Genomic DNA, 20,288 nt, shown 5'->3' on the forward strand with positions numbered 1-20,288 from the left:
ATTCAAAAGGATTCCTTCTCCGTGAGTTTTCAGGATTAGGTGCAGGGAAGGAATCTCTGAAGCTAGTCGCTAAATCACGCAGGTATTTTCACGCATGACGTCACTATCGAAGCAAACAAAGCTTTGACGGTGAACGAAGCAAACGGCGTATTTTCCTTTATTAAAATGCGGATCTTGCAAGTCTAATAGGTGAATGATGCCACGGATCCCCTGGGTGGGTTATGTGGACCCCCTGGGGTCCACGGACCCCCAATTAGGAACCACTGCTCTAAATGTTGTTATACGCCAATTGGCCATTGGGGAATGATGGGGAAAACCAAGCACTTCAGCACGACAAATATGACCTCAGTTTGCTTCAGAATCTTCCTCGCTGAGTATTATTATCATCAAAGAAATCCGTGCCAAATGTATTCCGAAAAAGCACTGTAGTGGGTTTGTTAGTGAGCAGAAATATGGACTTCACAGAGTTCCAAAATGCTGCTAAGAGACCTGTGGAACCTAACACAGTGAGTAGATTTTAGCAGGCTTTAAAAGAGCAGGCCTCATTCCCTGGATGGGGTTCTCATAGTTATATCAGCCCTTTTTCATAAAGACTTATCTCGGGATGAGCTGGGAGGTTTTCACTCCAAACCAGGTTAATTAGTTTTCCAGGTTAGATGCTTTGAGAACCTGGGTCAGGGGTTCGTACGTAGCAGAGCAGCTCCCTCGCTGCGATCTATTGAAATTCAGCCCTCGACACAAGCTTTTGTTCTCTATTCGGCCCTAGTTAGGCCTCATCTAGAGTATTGCGTCCAGTTCTGGGCTCCACAATTCAAGAAGGACACAGACAAGCTGGAGCGTGTTCAGAGAGGAGGGCAACCAGGATGATCAGGGGTCTGGAAACAAAGCCCTATGAAGAGAGACTGAAAGAATGGGCATGTTTAGCCTGGAGAAGAGAAGATTGAGGGGAGACATGAGAGCACTCTTCAAATACTTAAAAGGTTGTCACACAGAGGAGGGCCGGGATCTCTTCTCAATCCTCCCAGAGTGCAGGACACGGAATAACGGGTTCAAGTTAAAGGAAGCTAGATTCCAGCTGGACATCAGGAAAAACTTCCTGACTGTTAGAGCAGTACGACAATGGAACCCGTTACCTAGGGAGGTGGTGGGCTCTCCCACCCTAGAGGCCTTCAAGAGGCAGCTGGACAACCCTCTGTCAGGGATGCTTTAAGATGGATTCCTGCATTGAGCAGGGGGTTGGACTCGATGGCCTTGTAGGCCCCTTCCAACTCTGCTATTCTATGATTCTATAAGGACCTTCCCCTGTTTCTTCTGAGATGGGGTTGGAGGGAGCTGTCAGCTCCTGAAAGAGAGGCAGGGATCTAGCAGGAGAGCCTATAAAACCTAATGTACAAGCTTCATTCTTTGGCTTCACTCCAGGAGGAGCCTCACAACCAGCCCGGTGGACCTGCTTTGGCATGTATAGATTCTGCATCCATTTTACGTCCATAAACTGCCATCTTTTTGCACAAGTAGCTTGTACCATCTTGATAACCCAAAGAACTTGATTGATGACTTGGACCTGGCAGAACCAGAACCCCAACTCAACACAAGCACATAAGGATTTTAAGGCAGGAAGACCTTGATGGCTTTCCCACCTAGACACCAAAAATGTGCTTTGATCAGCCTTTGAATTTTTTAAAAAAACAAATAGACCCTTACAGAATGGGCCGCTTGAGTGTTTTAAGCATATTGTTATTAATATTATACAAATATTGGGATGATTTAAGAGGCTGAGGAATCTTGAAAAGAAATTGAGAACGTCTCTTACTCCCTGAACCAGCCTTGCGGTTACAAAACGATACGCCTCCGGAGAGGTCTCAAGATGAAGTCCAGGACCTGATTTATACACATCTTGAAAAGAACATCTAAAAACCAACTGTGAGTGGAATTTGCACGTTGTCTTGCTTGACACAGTTGAACACAGTCAAGACATGCAGTCTGCTATGGCTTTAGAGTCAGGGATCTTGGCTGAATGCTATTGCAGACTGTGGCCAAGGGTGGCAATCAGAGGCATAGTGCAAAATGTTGAAGCTCAACACAACTGTATGCGCGGACCAGGTTTGCCTAGGTTGGGATAGCCTTGGGGGGTCTACATTGTAGTACCCACCAGGCTCTCTGCCCCTCCTAATTTTTATTTTAAGAGCATAAGACCCCTGCTGGATCAGACCAAGGGTCCATCTAGTTCACACAGTGGCCAACCAGCCATCGGCCAGGGATGAACAAGCAGGACATGGTGCAACAGCACTCTCCCACCCATGTTCCCCAGCAACTAGTGCACACAGGCTTATTGCCTCGAATACTGGAGATGGCACACAACCATCAGGGCTAGTAGCCATGGATAGCCTTCACCTCCAGGAATTCATCCAAAAAGGAAAGATCAGAGAAAGGAGACTTTCTTCAGCCGTAAGCAGGAAAACTCCATTCTTATCTCCCATCAGCAAAAGTTTAAATGCCTTTAAATCGCTCTTATCTCCCATCAGCAATTGGAGATAAGAGCGATTTAAAGGCATTTAAACTTTAAATGTGCAACTGGGTATTTATAGTTTAAATAGCTTTGTAGGAAGGGATGGGGCCTGAGGCATAAAAAAAAAAAAGTTTCAGTCTGGTGGTGCAACATCCAGTCTGCTCTGAAACCCTGGAGAACTGCTCTAATCAGTGGAGACCAGATTCAGCTAGAAGGATGCATTTAGGGAACTCAACGGTGGGTCACAGGCTTTGCAAGCAAATCTCCAGCCTTTACAGAAACTGTGATTCTGCCTTGTTTCATCAGGTTCCCTAAAGCCCACCAAACAGCGGTGGCAAGCCCCATTCTGCTGTATTTTGGGGGGAGGCAGCAGCAGGAACCTGATGGGGGCCACACAGACAGGCAACAGACATATTGCCTACCTCTTAGTTCAGAGCATATCAGGTAGCAAGACTCACCTATACGACTTTGATAATGCTGCTCCCGGCGGCGTGAGCTGGGGCACAGCTCATTCCCAGCATCTACAAGGGAAGGAGTGCAACTGAGGGTTTCCAGCTGCCATGCCCCCCTCCCCCCGAGCACTCATGAGGCTGGTCCACTGGTGCCTGGGAGCATCCGTGCTGGTTAGTGGGGAGTTTTAATGGGAAAATGGGGCTGACGTGGGTTTTTTTGGGGTTAGCTGTAAATGCAAAGGATCTTGGCTGATGGAACACCTCTCCCGACATGAACCTACCCGTACACTGCACTCAACATCTAAGGTCCTCCTCCGAGTGCCTACCCCGAAGGAAGCTCAGAGGATGGCAACAAGGGAGTGGGCCTTTTCGGCGGTGGCCCCCCGACTGTAGAATGATCTCCCCGATGAGGCTCGCCTGGCGCCAACATTGTTATCTTTTCAGCGCCAGGTCAAGACTTTTCTCTTCTCCCGGGCATTTAACAGCATTTAACAACGCTAAGTTTGTTTTCTAACGGATCCCAGAACTTTGGTTTTTAAATGGATACTGATGTTTTTATACTGTTGTTTTTATGTTTCTGGTGGTTTTTAAATTTTGTATACTTTTTAATGTTTACTGTTTTAACCTTTGTGAACTGCCCAGAGAGCTTCGGCTATGGGGCGGTATATAAATGTAATAAATAAAATAAATAACCGGGGGGGGGAGCAAGGGGGGAGGAACGGAGTGCCCCCTCCCTGGCAGGATTTCCAGCCCCACCCTTTAAATTTTTTTTTTTTCTAGGTTTATAACTGAATGGAAACCTTTCATAGACTTTTTGCAGGGACTAGAAAAACAACAACTTGTTCATCTGTGGATTCAATGAATTAGAAGAAAATGTGAAAATGAAAGAAAGAAATTCCTTTTAATTATAGAGTAAGAGGAAATATCTTTACACATTCTTTGCTGTGGAGGGAATCGGAAGTCCATCTTAATTGTGTATGTTTTTTATGATTTCTCTGCTGATGTTTGATTTTATGTTTTGTAATGTTTGTTTGTGTATTAGAAAATAATAAAACATTTAAACTGAAATATATATTTTTTAATTTTTCCTTAACAAGGTTCTGCAGAGGTGCGGAGACTTGCTCCAATCTAAAAAAGTCGGGGTAAATTCCCGACCTTTAGTGCGGAGCTTCGGGGCTTTGCCCCTGCATTGATTTGGAGTAGCGTCGGTGTCATGTAGATCACGTGCCGCCACTCCAAAACAATCCAGGGACAAAGTGCCCGTGTGGACGAGCCCCCTGGGAGAAGAACTCGCCTCGCTCTGGGGAGAAAAGTCAGAGTAAGTCCCCGACTTTTTTTTTTTTTAAAAAAAATAAAAAATACTTCAACGTACATCAATACAATAAAAACAATACTGCATAATACATAAATTGTTAGATAACATTTGATAACATATATTCTAGCTTATTCTGTTAACATAATCATACTTAACATAAAAGTGCACCCCCCACCACGGGATCTCATTCCTGTTTCCAAAATCTCATTGCTTCTTCTGGAGGTGCTTTCCCTTTGATAAGACAAATTCTAGGAACTGTTTCCCTATTCCCTCAAAATCATTCGTTTTTATCATTCCTCGTCTAACTTTTATATTACATGTTAATTTGTCATTAATAGCAATATCCCATATTTCTTTATACCAATCTTCTATATGATAATCCCCTTGAACCTTCCAGTTCCTAGATATCATTAACCTTGCTGCTGTTAACAAATTCATTATCAATTCTTTTGCCTCTTTACTACAATTTAATTCTCCATATAATGATAACAATGCCACTATAGTTGTCTCTTCAATCACCATTCCTAAAATTTCTTTTATCTCATTAAACACCATTTCCCATAATTTTTGTACAAATTCGCATTCCCACCACATATGTAAATATGTTCCTTTTTTTTTTACAACCTCTCCAGCAATTTGCTGAATTCAACTTATTTATTTTATTTAATCTCACCGGGGTTAGGTACCACCTCCATACAATCTTATAGTAATTTTCTTTTATCCTCACAGACATATTTCTCAACACTCTTTGTTTCCATATTCCTTCCCAGCTCTGTTGCCCTATTTGTTCCTTCAAGTCAGTTTCCCAAACCATCTTGCCAGTACTTTCTGTCTCCCTCTTTTCGACTAATATTCTATATATTTCACTCATTAACCCTTTTATTAATTTATTTTCCCTTTTCTCAATTTCTTTTTTTAAGATCAGCTCAACTCCCCGACTTTTTAAAGTTGCCGCTTTGCAGAAAAGCCCCACAATAGCTAGGCAGACCCCACTAAAGACTAAGGCCTTAGCTAGACCTACCTCTTAGTCCGCAGCAGAGGGGTGAAGATCTCGTGATGGTTTTATCATGAGATCCCCCCTCTGTTTACACACGGCACACGATGACCTCAGACGGAGAGGCGTTGTGCCCGCCATTTTTCTTTACAGTTAAAGGGCTAGCAGCGCATGAACGCTCATGCGCAAAAGGTAAGGGTTTTTTTAAAAAAAAAATTACTTCCCCTGCTCCCCACAACCCAGCCGCAATGGGAGCACTGCGCTTCATGTGCGGGTCCCGAGTCTTTGTGAGGAACCACAGCGCCTGGCCACACGTTCCGCTGTCTCGGGACCATGGAAAAACCAGGCCTAAAGGGGAGGGCAAGATCCGGAGGCAAGGGAGGAATGATTTGGACGAGGAGGTGCAGGGAACGCTTCTCAAATTTGCAGATGACACAAAATTGGGTGGGATAGCGAATACCCTGGAAGACAGAAACAAACTTCAAAGGGATCTTGATAGGCTAGAGTGCTGGGCTGAAAACAACAGGGTGAAATTTAACAGGGATAAATGCCAAGTTCTACATTTAGGAAATAGAAATTGAATATATTTAACTGAGTATAATATAGTTAATATAGTGATCTTGATAGGCTGGAGTGCTGGGCTGAAAACAACAGAATGAAATTTAACAGGGATAAATGCGAAGTTCTACATTTAGGAAATAGAAACCAAAGGCACAGTTACAAGATGGGGGATACTTGACTCAGCAATGCTACAAACGAGAAGGATCTTGGAATTGTTGTAGACTGCAAGCTGAATATGAGCCAACAGTGCGATATGGCTGCAAGAAAGGCCAATGCTATTTTGGGCTGCATTAATAGAAGTATAGCTTCCAAATCATGTGAGGTACAGGTTCCTCTCTATTCAGCCCTGGTTAGGCCTCATCTAGAGTATTGCGTCCAGTTCTGGGCTCCACAATTCAAGAAGGATGCAGACAAGCTGGAGTGTGTTCAGAGGAGGGCAACCAGGATGATCAGGGGTCTGGAAACAAAGCCCTATGAAGAGAGACTGAAGGAACTGGGCATGTTTAGCCTGGAGAAGAGAAGATTGAGGGGAGACATGAGAGCACTCTTCAAATACTTAAAAGGTTGTCACACAGAGGAGGGCCAGGATCTCTTCTCGATCCTCCCAGAGTGCAGGACACAGAATAACGGGCTCAAGTTAAAGGAAGCCAGATTCCGGCTGGACATCAGGAAAAACTTCCTGACTGTTAGAGCAGTACGACAATGGAACCCGTTACCTAGGGAGGTTGTGGGCTCTCCCACACTAGAGGCCTTCAAGAGGCAGCTGGACAACCCTCTGTCAGGGATGCTTTAAACTAGGTTCTTGTGCTGAGCCGGGGGTTGGGTGGAGTGGACGTGGCCTAAATGGACCCTTCCAGCTCTGTGGTTCTATGAATCACGTTGAAAACGCCAACCCCATGTGTCCAAAGCTGTCCTCTGGAATTTCTGAGATCAGATGGATTTCAAATGGATATGAATTTTTATTAGCTCTCTTCCACTAAAAGCTTCGCGTTCTAGCAAAGGGAGCCAAGTCACAAGCTGTTTTGCGCACACGCAAAAAACACAAGTCACTTCCTTCTGGACAAGAATGAAAACGGATCAGGTTCAACTTTTCGCAGCTCATTTTGTGTTGAAGGAGTTCTTTGTTTTCCCTTATTTGATTGTTTGTCCAGAGGTGAGGGACAGGAGGTTTACTGTCTGGCTTTGGCATGATGGTACGCTGGTTCTATTTTAACAGCTACCACTGAGAGCATCAATGCGGGCCCCTTTATGAATATGAGAATTTGTAGCTAAAATTCCTCTAGCATATCTAGTGACGTAGGAAAGACATTTTTCCACTGCTGTATTTTTCCCTGGGGGAAAAAAATCAATTTTAAGAAATGCATTGTTTCATAAATTTATCAGCAGCATTATGAATCAATACAAGTCAAATCTCATTGGGCAACTGGAACATTTACCATACTAGCCAAATCTAAAAAAAATAAAAAATCAACATTGTAATTAACTTTTTAAAAATTGAGCAAAATACGTTAAGTTTTCAGTGCTTTCATTTCATTCATGCAAGGAATTAAGGGAAGTGCACACCAGTCTTTAAATATTTTCAAGCATACCAATAAACAAGATATCCAAGGACAACTTTGGTTTAAATGTTATATTCAGACAAATTCATACCAGTCAGGACAATCGCATGCATGTCTACTCAGAAGTAAGTTTTATTGATTTCAATGGAACTTACTCCCAGATAAGTGCATATAGGATTACAGCCTGAATGTGCTATCTTGATTCTCCTCCACACAAATCAAATATTTCAATTCAACTACTTTTAGCTGTTGGGAATTTTTAAAAGGTTCCTATTGCACATAAAATTAACATGACATACTTTTTATTACAAGTTTTCTTAAATATGTAATGTCAATTGACCTAGGGCAGTGAAAGATTTTCCTATTTGAGTTTCCGCCCCAAACCTCACATCGCTAGCTAGGTTAAGAAATGGCAACACCACAAAATAGGGTGACCATATGAAAAGGAGGACAGGGCTCCTGTATCTTTAACAGTTGTATTGAAAAGGGAATTTCAGCAGGTGTCATTCATATATATGGGGAACCTGGTGAAATTTCCTCTTCATCACAACATTTAAAGCTGCAGATGTCCTGCCCTCTTTTAAATCTGGTCACTCTAGTATAGCTCCTGCAGCTTTAACTGTGGTGATGAAGAAGGAATTTCCCCAGGTTCTCCATATATACACATGACACCTGCTGAAATTCCCTTTTCTATGTAACTGTTAAAGATACAGGAGCCCTGTCCTCCTTTTCATATGGTCACCCTACCACAAAACAGTAGCAAAGTGGAGATCCATTGTGGTTTAGTGGCTAAAGTGTCGGACTGGGAATTGTGAGATCCGGGTTCTAGTCCCCACTCGCCCATGGATGCTCACTGGGTGATTTGGGCGAGTCACAGACTCTCAGCCCAACCTACCTCACAGGGTTGTTGTTGTGAGGATAACATGGCGAGGAGGAGGAGGATTGTGATCAGGGGTCTGGAAACAAAGCCCTATGAAAAGAGACTGAAAGAACTAGGCCTGTTTAGCTGGAGAAGAGAAGATGGAGGGGAGACATGAGAGCACTCTTCAAATACTTGAAAGGTTGTCACACAGAGGAGGGCCAGGATCTCTTCTCGATCCTCCTAGAGTGCAGGACACGGAATAACAGACTCAAGTGAACAACACTCCTCCAGCAGATCAAATACCTGAGCAGAGATATGTGTTTCAACTGGGGCAGTTCATGGGTTGTGCAGAGCTCTCTACAATCTTGGAAACATAGAACTGACAATTATTATAAACTAATTTATTGTTGGTATCTAACGCCTAGTAGGTTAAACAAAATATACAGGAAATGTGGGATGCCCTTGGCTGATTATATGCATATGTGGTGGACTTGTCCAAAAATCCAGGATTTTTGGAAACAAGTTGGGAGGGAAAGTCTTAAAATAAGAGGTTATAATAGGGTAACCCTATGAAAAGGAGGACAGGGCTCCTGTATCTTTAACAGTTGTATTGAAAAGGGAATTTCAGCGGGTGTCATTTGTATAGATGGAGAACCTGGTGAAATCCCCTCTTCATCACCACAGTTAAAGCTGCAGGAGCTATAAGTGACTAGATTTAAAAGAGGACAGGGCACCTGCAGCTTTAACTGTTGTGATGAAGAGGGAATTTCACCCAGTTCTCCATATATACAAATGACACCTGCTGAAATTCCCTTTTCTATGCAACTGTTAAAGATACAGGAGCCCTGCCTCCTTTTCATATGGTCACCCTAAGTTATAATCTATGTTTTAATCCCAAAACAATGTTGTTGGAGCTCTTTCAATCTGAAATCTTAAAAATTCATCAACTAGTGTTATCAAATTTGTTAACAGCAGCAAAGATGATAATAGCCAAGAACTGGAAAAATAGAAAACCAATTGTTATTAAAGAATGGTTTACTAAAGTGTGGCAAATCATACAATTATTGAAAATTAGTGAAGTAGTGAGGTTAAGAGATGGCAGACAACAGATCCCTAAATTTATAGAGGAGTGGAAACCTTTTATTGATTATTGGAAAAATAATTATGATAGAGAAATTAATATATATTCTTGTTTTACTATATAATAAAACATTGCTTGGGAGATATGTGATATTCTGATCTTATGTACTATCTAATCTATATAGTTCAGTTTACATTTAATTTATTTTGGGATGTTTTGTGTAGTGTTATGAAAATTTTATTTATTTGATACAAAATTTACTTAATTTATTCTTAGATATTAATAGGTGTGTTATGCTGAGGTTTTTTTTGCTGTTGTTGAATAGTTGAAATAATTGACAGTGTATAATGAATAGGTTGTATAGCAGTATGTTGTATATTTTTTGTTGTTGAAATAAATAAAGCATTAAAACCTGAAAAAAAGAAAAGTTACATAGAGCTTATAGGTCACTTGGAGGACATCTAGTCTAACCCCAGCTCAGCGCAAGAGCAGCTACAGCTTACCTAACAGATGGCCAGCCAAGCCTCTGCTTAAATGCAAAAGAGAGCCCACCTGAGCCACTACCATTTTCTCGTTTTGCTTCTAGTTCTGCCCTCTGGAGCAACAGAGAACAAATCTGCTAATCCTTTGCGTGACAGCACTCCAGGCACCTGAAGACTACTATCATGCCTCCCCTTAATCTTCTCTTCTCTAGGCATACCTAGCTCTTTCACCCACACCTCTTAGGACTTGGCGCCCAAAATCCATTTGGGTGGGGCCAAAGTCAAAAAGAATGCGGCGAAAATGGAAGTTTGAGCGGGGTGCTTTCGCATTACCGGAAGAACTGGACTTTCCGCGTGCCAAAATACGTCGCTAAGAGGGAGGAGGAGAACCACAATCACAGCAGGACATGGTCAACCTCATCTGAGTCCTTTGCATGCAATTCACCTGGACAGCAGACTATAACGCTGGTGTGATGGAGCTTATAGTGTAGTTTAACGCTCTTGCTGCCAGTACCTAAGCATTCCGGCCATTTAAAAAAATACTGCACAAAAGCCAGGGAAAAGGGTGTGTGGCCATCTGGGGGACCCCAGGTGGGCTAGGTTTGGCCTCCAGGCCTGAGGTTCTGCATCTCCGCCTTAAATTATCATCATGATTTCTCAATTTGCATCCATCCATATAAATGAAATGGAAAGTGGTGTCCTTTTTTTTTCCTGGTGATGCATAAGTGGCCCCCATGCCTTCCATCGCTGGACCCCTGCAGTTACTTGCTGGAAGTAGCCATCCATCTCTCAGCGCCACGTTTTCAACCCCTTCCCTGTCTCCCTGTCATTTCCCATCGAGCCGGTTCTCTGCTCTAGAAAAGGCAAAAAACGTCTCTCTTGCCAATCTCAGAAGTCCGGCAAAAGTTAGCTCTTTGGTGGCACCTGAGGATGCAAGCAAGGAGAGCCAAAGACAGGCAGCCAGCATCTTGTTCGTTTGTCTTGGGTTTCACCCAGGGGTAATAGCAGACAGCGGATACAATTTGGCAAGTGCGATGGAGGAGGTGGAATGGAATGGGTGGTTGGGTTGGGTCTATTTTTATGATCTTCTGGAAGCATCAGGCACTAATGACAAGCAGCTGAGGCTGTCTGGAGGAGCCTAGATATCTCCTGCCCTCTTCTCTGGGCCTGCGTTTCTCATCATCATCGGCACTGCAGCCGGAAAACAGGGCAGATAAACAAAGTGAATGAGAGAGGCGTGGAGGGGAGCTAAACCACAGGACGCTTGTAAATCCTGACCCCCAGTTGAAGCTGGGCTAGGGCAAGAAGACACGTTCCTTTGGTGGTATGTCAGTTCTTATTACCAAAGTTCCTGGGAGGAAAAAAATGTTGGTGGAATGGGTCCACCTCGCTGTCTACAATTCCCAACAACCCCCAGCTGCCCACAACCTGGCTGGGGGATATTTGGAATTGTAGACATAAGTGTTGTGTTTCTCAGAAAACTCCTGCTATTTGATGGGAGGCAAATGACGAGGTTTGCTAAGTAATCCACAAAGCTTTTATTAAGCAACAAACGTCTCTTCAACCTGAATAGAGTCTAACCTCTTGGAAACATCCCCCTAGGCAAAACTATGCAAATTAAGCAAGACAATTGTCTGCTCAAGAGGAATAGGAAGCCACTTCCCAAATGCCCATAACTTCAGAGCGCCTGGTGCTGAGGCAGGTTTTGGCGTAATCGAACTGACTTTCTCACACCTTCCTTCCGCCCCGTGCGTTTGAGCTTCCAGCGAACCCTAGCATCAGCTAGCTTGTCGGGACGCTCTCCTCTGGAAGAAGGCTCACTTCCCACCGAGTGTGTAGGATTTGGCCTTGAGGAGATAAGCTCTGGAGAGGGCTGACTTCCAGCTGGGGAATCGCCTGTGTGAGCTTCCTCCCCCACTGGTCCAGGCTGGCTGGTGTCTGGCGCTGCGTCTTCTAGTTCTGAATCTGATTCTGATTGATTACCTGAAACACCTTCTCCCAAAACAGGGGGAGTAGGGTTAGACATGACAATAGGCCTCATCTACACCAAGCAGGATATTGTAGTATGAAAGCGGTATATAAAAGGCAGGAGTATTACAGTGATATTGAAGTGCATTGTCAACTATTGGGGCCCATTGACACATACCATAAACTGCTTTCATACCACTATATCCTGCTTGGTGCGGCTCCTGCCTTTTATATACTGCTTTCATAGTGCAATATCCTGCTTGGTGTAGATGAGGCCTAACACATCTGGAGGCTGCCAGGTTGGGGAAGGCTGGTTATTCCCATAGGCAGGTTGTAAAATGGATTTGCCATGCCTACGTCAGAACCAGTCCTCATGACTCAAGTCAGAAGAAGACCCCTTTTAATCAGACTTCTTTAAAAAAAATGGAATGTGCCGTGATCTCCTGTTGAGTGCAGGAAAAACGGCGGCATGATAAAAATGCCCCCCTGAATGGACCATGTGGTCTTTGTTTACTTCCTCTTTCCTGCAGGGGAAGAAAGCAGAAGTAATGAGAGACAGAAACAGAGACAGAAAAGCCATGGTAAGGAAATTTATTAATGATTTGGACAAGGAGGTGCAAGGAATGCTTATCAAATTTGCAGATGACATAAAATTGGGTGGGATAGCGAATACCCTGGAAGACAGAAACAAACTTCAAAGGGATCTTGATAGGCTGGAGTGCTGGGCTGAAAACAACAGAATGAAATTTAATAGGGATAAATGCCAAGTTCTACATCTAGGAAATAGAAACCAAAGGCACAGTTACAAGATGGGGGATACTTGGCTCCTCAGCAATACTACAAACGAGAAGGATCTTGGAATTGTTGTAGATCGCAAGCTGAATATGAGCCAACAGTGCGATATGGCTGCAAGAAAGGCAAATGCTGTTTTGGGCTGCATTAATAGAAGTATAGCTTCCAAATCACGTGAGGTACTGGGTCCTCTCTATTCGGCCCTGGTTAGGCCTCATCTAGAGTATTGCGTCCAGTTCTGGGCTCCACAATTCAAGAAGGAGGCAGACGAGCTGGAGCGTGTTCAGAGGAGGGCAACCAGGATGATCAGGGGTCTGGAAACAAAGCCCTATGAAGAGAGACTGAAAGAACAGGGCCTGTTTAGCCTGGAGAAGAGAAGATTGAGGGGAGCCATGATAGCACTCTTCAAATACTTGAAAGGTTGTCACACAGAGGAGGGCCAGGATCTCTTCTCAATCATCCCAGAGTGCAGGACACGGAATAACAGGCTCAAGTTACAAGAAGCCAGATTCCGGCTGGATATCAGGAAAAACTTCCTGACTGTTAGAGCAGTACGACAATGGAATCAGTTACCTAGTGAGGTTGTGGGTTCTCCCACACTAGAGGCCTTCAAGAGGCAGCTGGACAACCATCTGTCAGGGATGCTTTAGGGTGGATTCCTGCACTTGATGGCCTTATATGCCCCTTCCAACTGTACTATTCTATGATTCTATGAAATGCTATTTCCCCCTATGTGATGATGCTTTATGTCAGGCCATCAATGTCAACGCAGTAATGTCAGCACTGACTGGTAGCAGCAGTTCTCCAGAGCCCTCCCTGGAGATGCCAAGGATTGCACTTGGGACCCCCTGTAGGCAACGCAGGGGCTCTGTCACTGAGCTATGCCCCCTCGCATCCTCATCAACGTCCCCCTCTCTCTTGTCATCTTTCCCACAGAGTTGTTGATGGTAGATGCACCTGTGGGTGAAGAAGAGCCCAGCTGGGGCAGCTCTGAGGCCTCCTAATATTCTTGCATTAGGAAAATCAGTTGTTACGAGGCTCACACGTTGGGCATCTACTCTATGCAACAAGGCCAGCAACTCAAGATGAACATTGCTGTGGATCGTTGTGAATGTGTCCTCCTCTGCCCTTCAGTTTCCTCTGGGGCACACGACACTAGGGTGACCACATGGAAAGGAGGACAGGACTCCTGTATCTTTAACAGTCGTATAGAAAGGGGGATTTCAGCAGGTGTCATTTGTATGCATGCAGCACCTTATTCAATTCCTCTTCATCACAGCAGTTAAAGCTGCAGGAGCTATACTAGAGTGAAAAGAAGCCAAAGGCAAAGGTAGAACCAGGCAATCTTCAAAACGGAATATTTACCGTTCTGCAGATAACTTAACGAACTCTGTAACAGCCCTGATGAAGAGCGCAGTTTGCATTCGAAATGCGTAGGCGGCACCTTGGCACTGTAAATAAACTTTTGTAAATATTCCGTTTTGAAGATTGCCTGGTTCTACCTTTGCCTTTGGCTTCTTTTTACTCCCCCATGGGGTTTTCCTTGCTTTTGCACTTGCTATACTAGAGTGACCAGATTTAAAAGAGGGCAGGGCTCCTGTAGCTTTAACTATTGTGATGAAGAGGGAATTTCACCAGGTTCCCCATGTATACAGATGACACCTGCTGAAATGCCCTTTTCTATGCAACTGTTAAAGATACAGGAGCCCTGTCCTCCTTTTCATATGGTCACCCTAACCTACCGTCTGGATATTAGAACACTGCAGCTTTTAAAATTTGTTTTGCCAGGAGCATGGGGCTGTTGAGGAAAGCGTTTCCTGCCTTCTTGGAGACATTCGGGTTTTTCAAGGGCTTCATCCAAGCCCTCCTGATCCATAATATATATAATGTTTCATAGCTTGGCGTGAATAATTGCCCTGCAGTTGCATTTTTCTTATGGACGTGTGAAGCTCAAGAGAGTTGTGGTCACGTGGCCGAGAGGCAAAGGCAGCCGTCAAGAATTTCCACTCCCTTTCCTGGCCAAAAACATCTTTCTTCCACGCCTTCAGGTCACCCTCGCTCACGTTCTAAAAACCGCCTCCAACACATTCTCTGAAGAAAAAGGAAACCAAGATCCAGCATGGAGGGAAAGAACCTCAGGCCAACTTGCCTACCTGAATTCAAGAGCGGCTGTGGGGAAATCTTAAATTTGCTGGTGTGTTTTCCCCCAGAAGCTGTATTGAACACAGCTCATGTTCAAATAACACCATCGTTGGGCTGTCCCATGTTAAAAAAGAAAAGTGTTTTTGGGGTTGAAGTCTATCTACTGCAACAGAGGTATTGAATCCAAGGGTTGAATTAGATTTTTGGGAGAAGTCCACAGGGGCCACGTTCCATTGGTGGGTGGGGCTAAAAGCAAATGAGGTTGGGTAAAAAAATGCCAGCCTATTTTAGCTTGCTGCCAATAACTCACCCTTAAGAGAGGCATTTTGACGTTTTAGGATGGGGAATAAACTGCACAAAACCCGGGAATCCACCCAATAAACCATGGTCAGGACCCTGGAGAACTGGACTGGGACCACACACAGGGCCCATTCAGAAGACACCTTAAACCATGGCTTCAACCACGGTGGTTAAGCCAGAAAGCCAGGCTGTGTTCAGAAGACACCTTAAACCATGGCTTTAACCATGGAGAATAAGGCTTTTTGCTTTATTCAACATGGTTAAAGCTGTGGTTTAAAGTGTCTTCTGAACACAGCCCAGCTTTCTGGCTTAACCATCATGGTTAAAGCCATGGTTTAAGGTGTCTTCTGAACGGGACCACAGTCTGGATTTAGTTCTGCATTCCTGTTCCTTAAGGTGCTGTAATCAATTAGAGCTTTGCTCCCTAATGTTACCACCCTGAGCTGCTAAGACGTCCCTGTCCATCACTTCTCCCCACTTTTCTCTTATGCCCTGAACTCCCCCTCAGGTCCAAAGACCTCCTGCTCCCTTACCCGTATCTGCTCACTCTCCCTGGCTGCCCTTATACCTGGAACACCTTCCCAGCTCTCCTGCTTCATAGAATCATAGAATCATAGAATAGCAGAGTTGGAAGGGGCCTACAAGGCCATCGAGTCCAACCCCCTGCTCAATGCAGGAATCCACCCTAAAGCATCCCTGACAGATGGTTGTCCAGCTGCCTCTTGAAGGCCTCTAGTGTGGGAGAGCCCACCACCTCCCTAGGTCACTGGTTCCATTGTCGTACTGCTCTAACAGTCAGGAAGTTTTTTCCTGATGTCCAGCTGGAATCTGGCTTCCTTTAACTTGAGCCCGTTATTCCGTGTCCTGCACTCTGGGAGGATTGAGATCCTGGCCCTCCTCTGTGTGACCACCTTTCAAGTATTTGAAGAGTGCTATCATGTCTCCCCTCAATCTTCTCTTCTCCAGGCTCAACATGCCCAGTTCTTTCAGTCTCTCTTCATAGGGCTTTGTTTCCAGACCCCTGATCATTCCAGACCTTCCTCTCTCCTTGGCTGCCCCTTGTGCATAGAACGGTCGTCCAGGACTCCTTTTTTTCTTCCTTCACTGAACTGAAGAAGAGCACATTTGCTACAGGTCTGCAATTGCTCCCTCTATGCTTTCCTGCTTTGTGTCTCGGGTGTGTGTGTGTGTTGTCTACACACCCAGTATACCCCATGGAAGCTGTGCAGTGGCGCTACCTAGTTTATACGACACAGCTGCCAATTTGCACCCAACCATGGGCTTTTCCCCTGAAACAGCGCACTTAAAAAGTCGCTGACTTACCATGCGTTTTTGCTTTACTCTGAGGTCACCCCCGTCTGCCAGGGATGACCTTGCTTCGCACTGAGGCTGCGGGAGTCCTGGGGGCAGATTGAGGCCCGAGGTTTAAATGGAATCAACTGTGTTGGCAGAAGTGGCGTTCCCCACCCGTTCCTTCCCATGGCACCCTTTCCATCTGTCATGTCTAGCCCTGCTCCCCCTGGGTTGGAAGAAGGTGTTTCAGGTGATCAATCAGAATCAGACTCTGAAGTAGAGGAGTCGGCGCCAGACTCAGGCCAGCCTGGACCAGTGGAGGAGAAAGCTCTCACGGGCTCTTCACCAGTTGGTGGTGAACCCTCTCCAGAGCTTATCTCCTCAAGGGCAAATCATACACAATCAGTGGGAAGCCAACATTCTTCAGAAGGGGAGAGCACAGAGAGGTTAGCGAATCCTAGAGTACGCCGCAGACTAAAATGGGCGGAGCTAAAGGAAGGTGAGAGAAAGTCTGCCCGGCTGGCGTCCCATCAGAAGCTGCTTCAGAACTAGTCTCTCTGAAGTTAACGTGTCTTGGGAAAGGGCTTTCCATTCTTTTTGAAAGGACAATTGTCTTGCTTAGTTTGCATAGTTTTACCTAGGGAAAAGTTCCTAGAGATTAGACTCTCTTCAGGTGGGAAGAGACGTTTATTGCTTGAATAAAGCTTTGTGAATTACTTAGCAGGCCTCGTTATTATCTCCCAAGAAGGTGGGAGGTTTTGAGAAAGACAACACCAGCTCCCTGAAAAATGCTACATAGCCAGCTGACTCTGCTGAATGGGATGAGCTGTGGCGTGTGTAGCGGGGAGGGAATCCCCTCAAATCTCCCAGACTGACGTTCTGTGAGTGAAACCCTTCTTCTTGAGAAATACAAATCCTGGATCCAACCCCTTGAGAGAGAGAAATGAAATGAAATACAAGACCACCAAGAGTGGTGAAAAACACCATTGTATATTTTGCAATAAATAATATATATCTAAACTGGTTTATATGCCACAGCAAAACAAAACAAAATCTGTTTAGAAAACAAAACACATACCGCCCTGGCAAAACACCCCCCTCACTCATCTTATACTCCTCCATTCCTTTTCCCAACCTCCAAAATAATGTTGCCAAGTGAGAAGAAACATCTCACCATGTGTTGCTCCTATTGTCAAGGCTAACCCTACTGCTCGTTTTTTGGAGGTGTTTCAGGTAATCAATCAGACTCAGATTCAGAACTAGAGGAGGCAGCACCAGACACCAGCCAGCCTGTACCAGTGGGGGAGAAAGTTATCATGGGCGATCCACCAGCCCTCTCCAGAGCTTATCTTCTCAAGGCCAAATCCTACACACTCAGTGGGAAGTAAGGTTTCTTCCAGAGAAGGGCGTCCCGACAAGCTAGCTGATGCTAGGATCTGCTGGAAGCTCAAACGCACTGGGTGGAAGGAAGGTGTGAGAAAGTCAGTTCGATTACACCAGAACCTGCCTCCGCACCAGGCTCCCTGAAGGTATGGGCATTTGGGAAGTGGCTTTCTATTCTTCTTGAGTGGACAATTGTCTTGCTTAGTTTGCATAGTTTTGCCTCGGGGGACGTTTCCAAGAGATTAGACTCTCTTCAGGTGGAAGAGATGTTTGCTGCTTAATAAAAGCTTTGTGGATTACCTAGCAGGCCTCGTCATTTGCCTCCCAACAAAAGCAGGAGTTTTTAGAGAAACACAACACCTACATATGATGCAGCAGCCCCATTCCAGTCCTAAAATCTATCATAGGCTGGTGAATTGTGCTGGCAACGTGAACAGAGAGCAGGCATTGACCAAACAGAGAGGAACTGCCAGAGCAAGGCAACCTGGATGCAATGGAATAACAGGGCTGTATGAAAGTTCTCTTCATGTGGTTTTTTACCAATGTGCAAGACTGCAGAACACCACACAAAAATACATCCAGTTCTGGGCACCACATTTCAAGAAGGACGCAGAGAAGCTGGAGCGTGTTCAGAGGAGGGCAACCAGGATGATCAGAGGTCTGGAAACAAAGCCCTATGAAGAGAGACTGAAAGAACTGGGCATGTTTAGCCTGGAGAAGAGAAGATTGAGGGGAGACATGAGAGCACTCTTCTAATACTTGAAAGGTGGTCACACAGAGGAGGGCCAGGATCTCTTCTCGATCCTCCCAGAGTGCAGGACACGAAATCACAGGCTCAAGTGACAAGAAGTCAGATTCTGACAGGACATCAGGAAAAACTTCCTGACAGTTAGAGCAGTATGATAATGGAACCAATTACCTAGGGAGGCCTTCGAGAGGCAGCTGGGCAACCATCTGTCAGGGATGCTTTAGGGTAGATTCCTGCATTGAGCAGGGGGTTGGACTTGATGGCCTTATAGGACCCTTCCAACTCTACTATTCTATGATTCTATGATAATCTTGAAGTAATCGTTCATCCAGATGCATCAATATGGGGGGGGGGTTTGCACATGTGGAAAGTGCTGTGGTTGCAAAGATGCAAATAAGATGAAGGAACTAAAATCTGTGGGGCATTTCATCTGGCCATTCAGGAATTAATTTTAAAAATTCTATGAAACACGCTCCCTAATTTCTGGAAAGATTTGGTGTTCAATAACAGAGACGTTTTATGTTTTTCTTTTCTCTTCGTGATATTCATTCGTGCACAAAATCACCATAGCAAAGGCTGAAATTTAACTTAGAGGGAAGGGGCAGATGTCTTGTATAAGGCGTTCAGGTGAAGACAGATGTAATATAAAAGAGAACTCACAGCAGTTCATGCAACAGAATTAATGGGGTTCATGAGATGAGCGTTTAATCGCATGCTCGCTACAACCGACTCACAGTTTTTCGCGCGTCCTTTAGACGACGCTGTCGGCCTCCCGCGCACCTTCCGCTCCTTCTTGCCCTTTTTCCGTCACAAAATAGACCCCCCAAAATCTGACTTTTTTCGGGGGGGGGGGCGGGGAACACACAGAATGTGCTACCATTTCCTGCTGTGTGCAGAAAAAGCGCGATGAAAACGGCCCCTGAATGGCCCACGTAGTCTTTGTTTACTTCCAGAAAGAAAGAGGAAGTATTGTGGGACAGGAGTGGGGGCGGAGAAGTGACGGTAGGGAACCGTGATTTCCCCGTCGCTGTGCACTTCAGAAAATGGAAAGCTGGCTCAGGCATCAATCTTCTCCCGCCCCCCCCCCCCCCCCGGACTTCAGCTGACTTCTCCACTTCTTTTGAATTTTTAAAAGTGTGACATGAATATTATGCTTATTTTTGTTCATTTGTGACCGTATGCATTTTAAAAAAAACGAAACGTAGTGAAAAAGTGCTCCTGGAATTGGGAGAGGCAGAAGTTTCTAGACATTATTTGCAGGGACAAACCAATAACACAACAGTAAAAGTAACTTCTGCTTTAAAGTTGCAGAACCGTCTGCTTGTATCGAGGAAATCAAGCTGGGTGGTTCTTTTACCCATACCCACAGGTATAGGAAAATGGCTCTATAAATCATTAGCTCTATAAATCATAAAGTTCATGGCTTCCTGCTTAATCAAAACATATTATTAAGGCTGCAATTGCTTTCACAACTCAGCTGATGTTGAAACCATGTCACAAGACGGTGTCAACACCGGCAGCTAGAGGGTGGAGTAAAGAACTGGGCATGTTTAGCCTGGAGAAGAGAAGATTGAGGGGAGAGATGATAGCACTCTTCAAGGACTTAAAAGGTTGTCACACAGAGGAGGGCCAGGATCTCTTCTCAATCCTCCCAGAGTGCAGGACACGGAATAACAGGCTCAAGTGAGAGGAAGCCAGATTACGGCTGGACATCAGGAAAAACTTCCTGACTGTTAGAGCAGTACGACAATGGAACCAGTGACCTAGGGAGGTGGTGGGCTCTCCCACATTAGAGGCCTTCAAGAGGCAGCTGGACAACCATCTGTCAGGGATGCTTTAGGGTGGATTCC

This window comes from Elgaria multicarinata, chromosome 23 (genome assembly GCF_023053635.1).
Source record: "Elgaria multicarinata webbii isolate HBS135686 ecotype San Diego chromosome 23, rElgMul1.1.pri, whole genome shotgun sequence".
NCBI classification, from domain to species: Eukaryota; Metazoa; Chordata; class Lepidosauria; order Squamata; family Anguidae; genus Elgaria; species Elgaria multicarinata.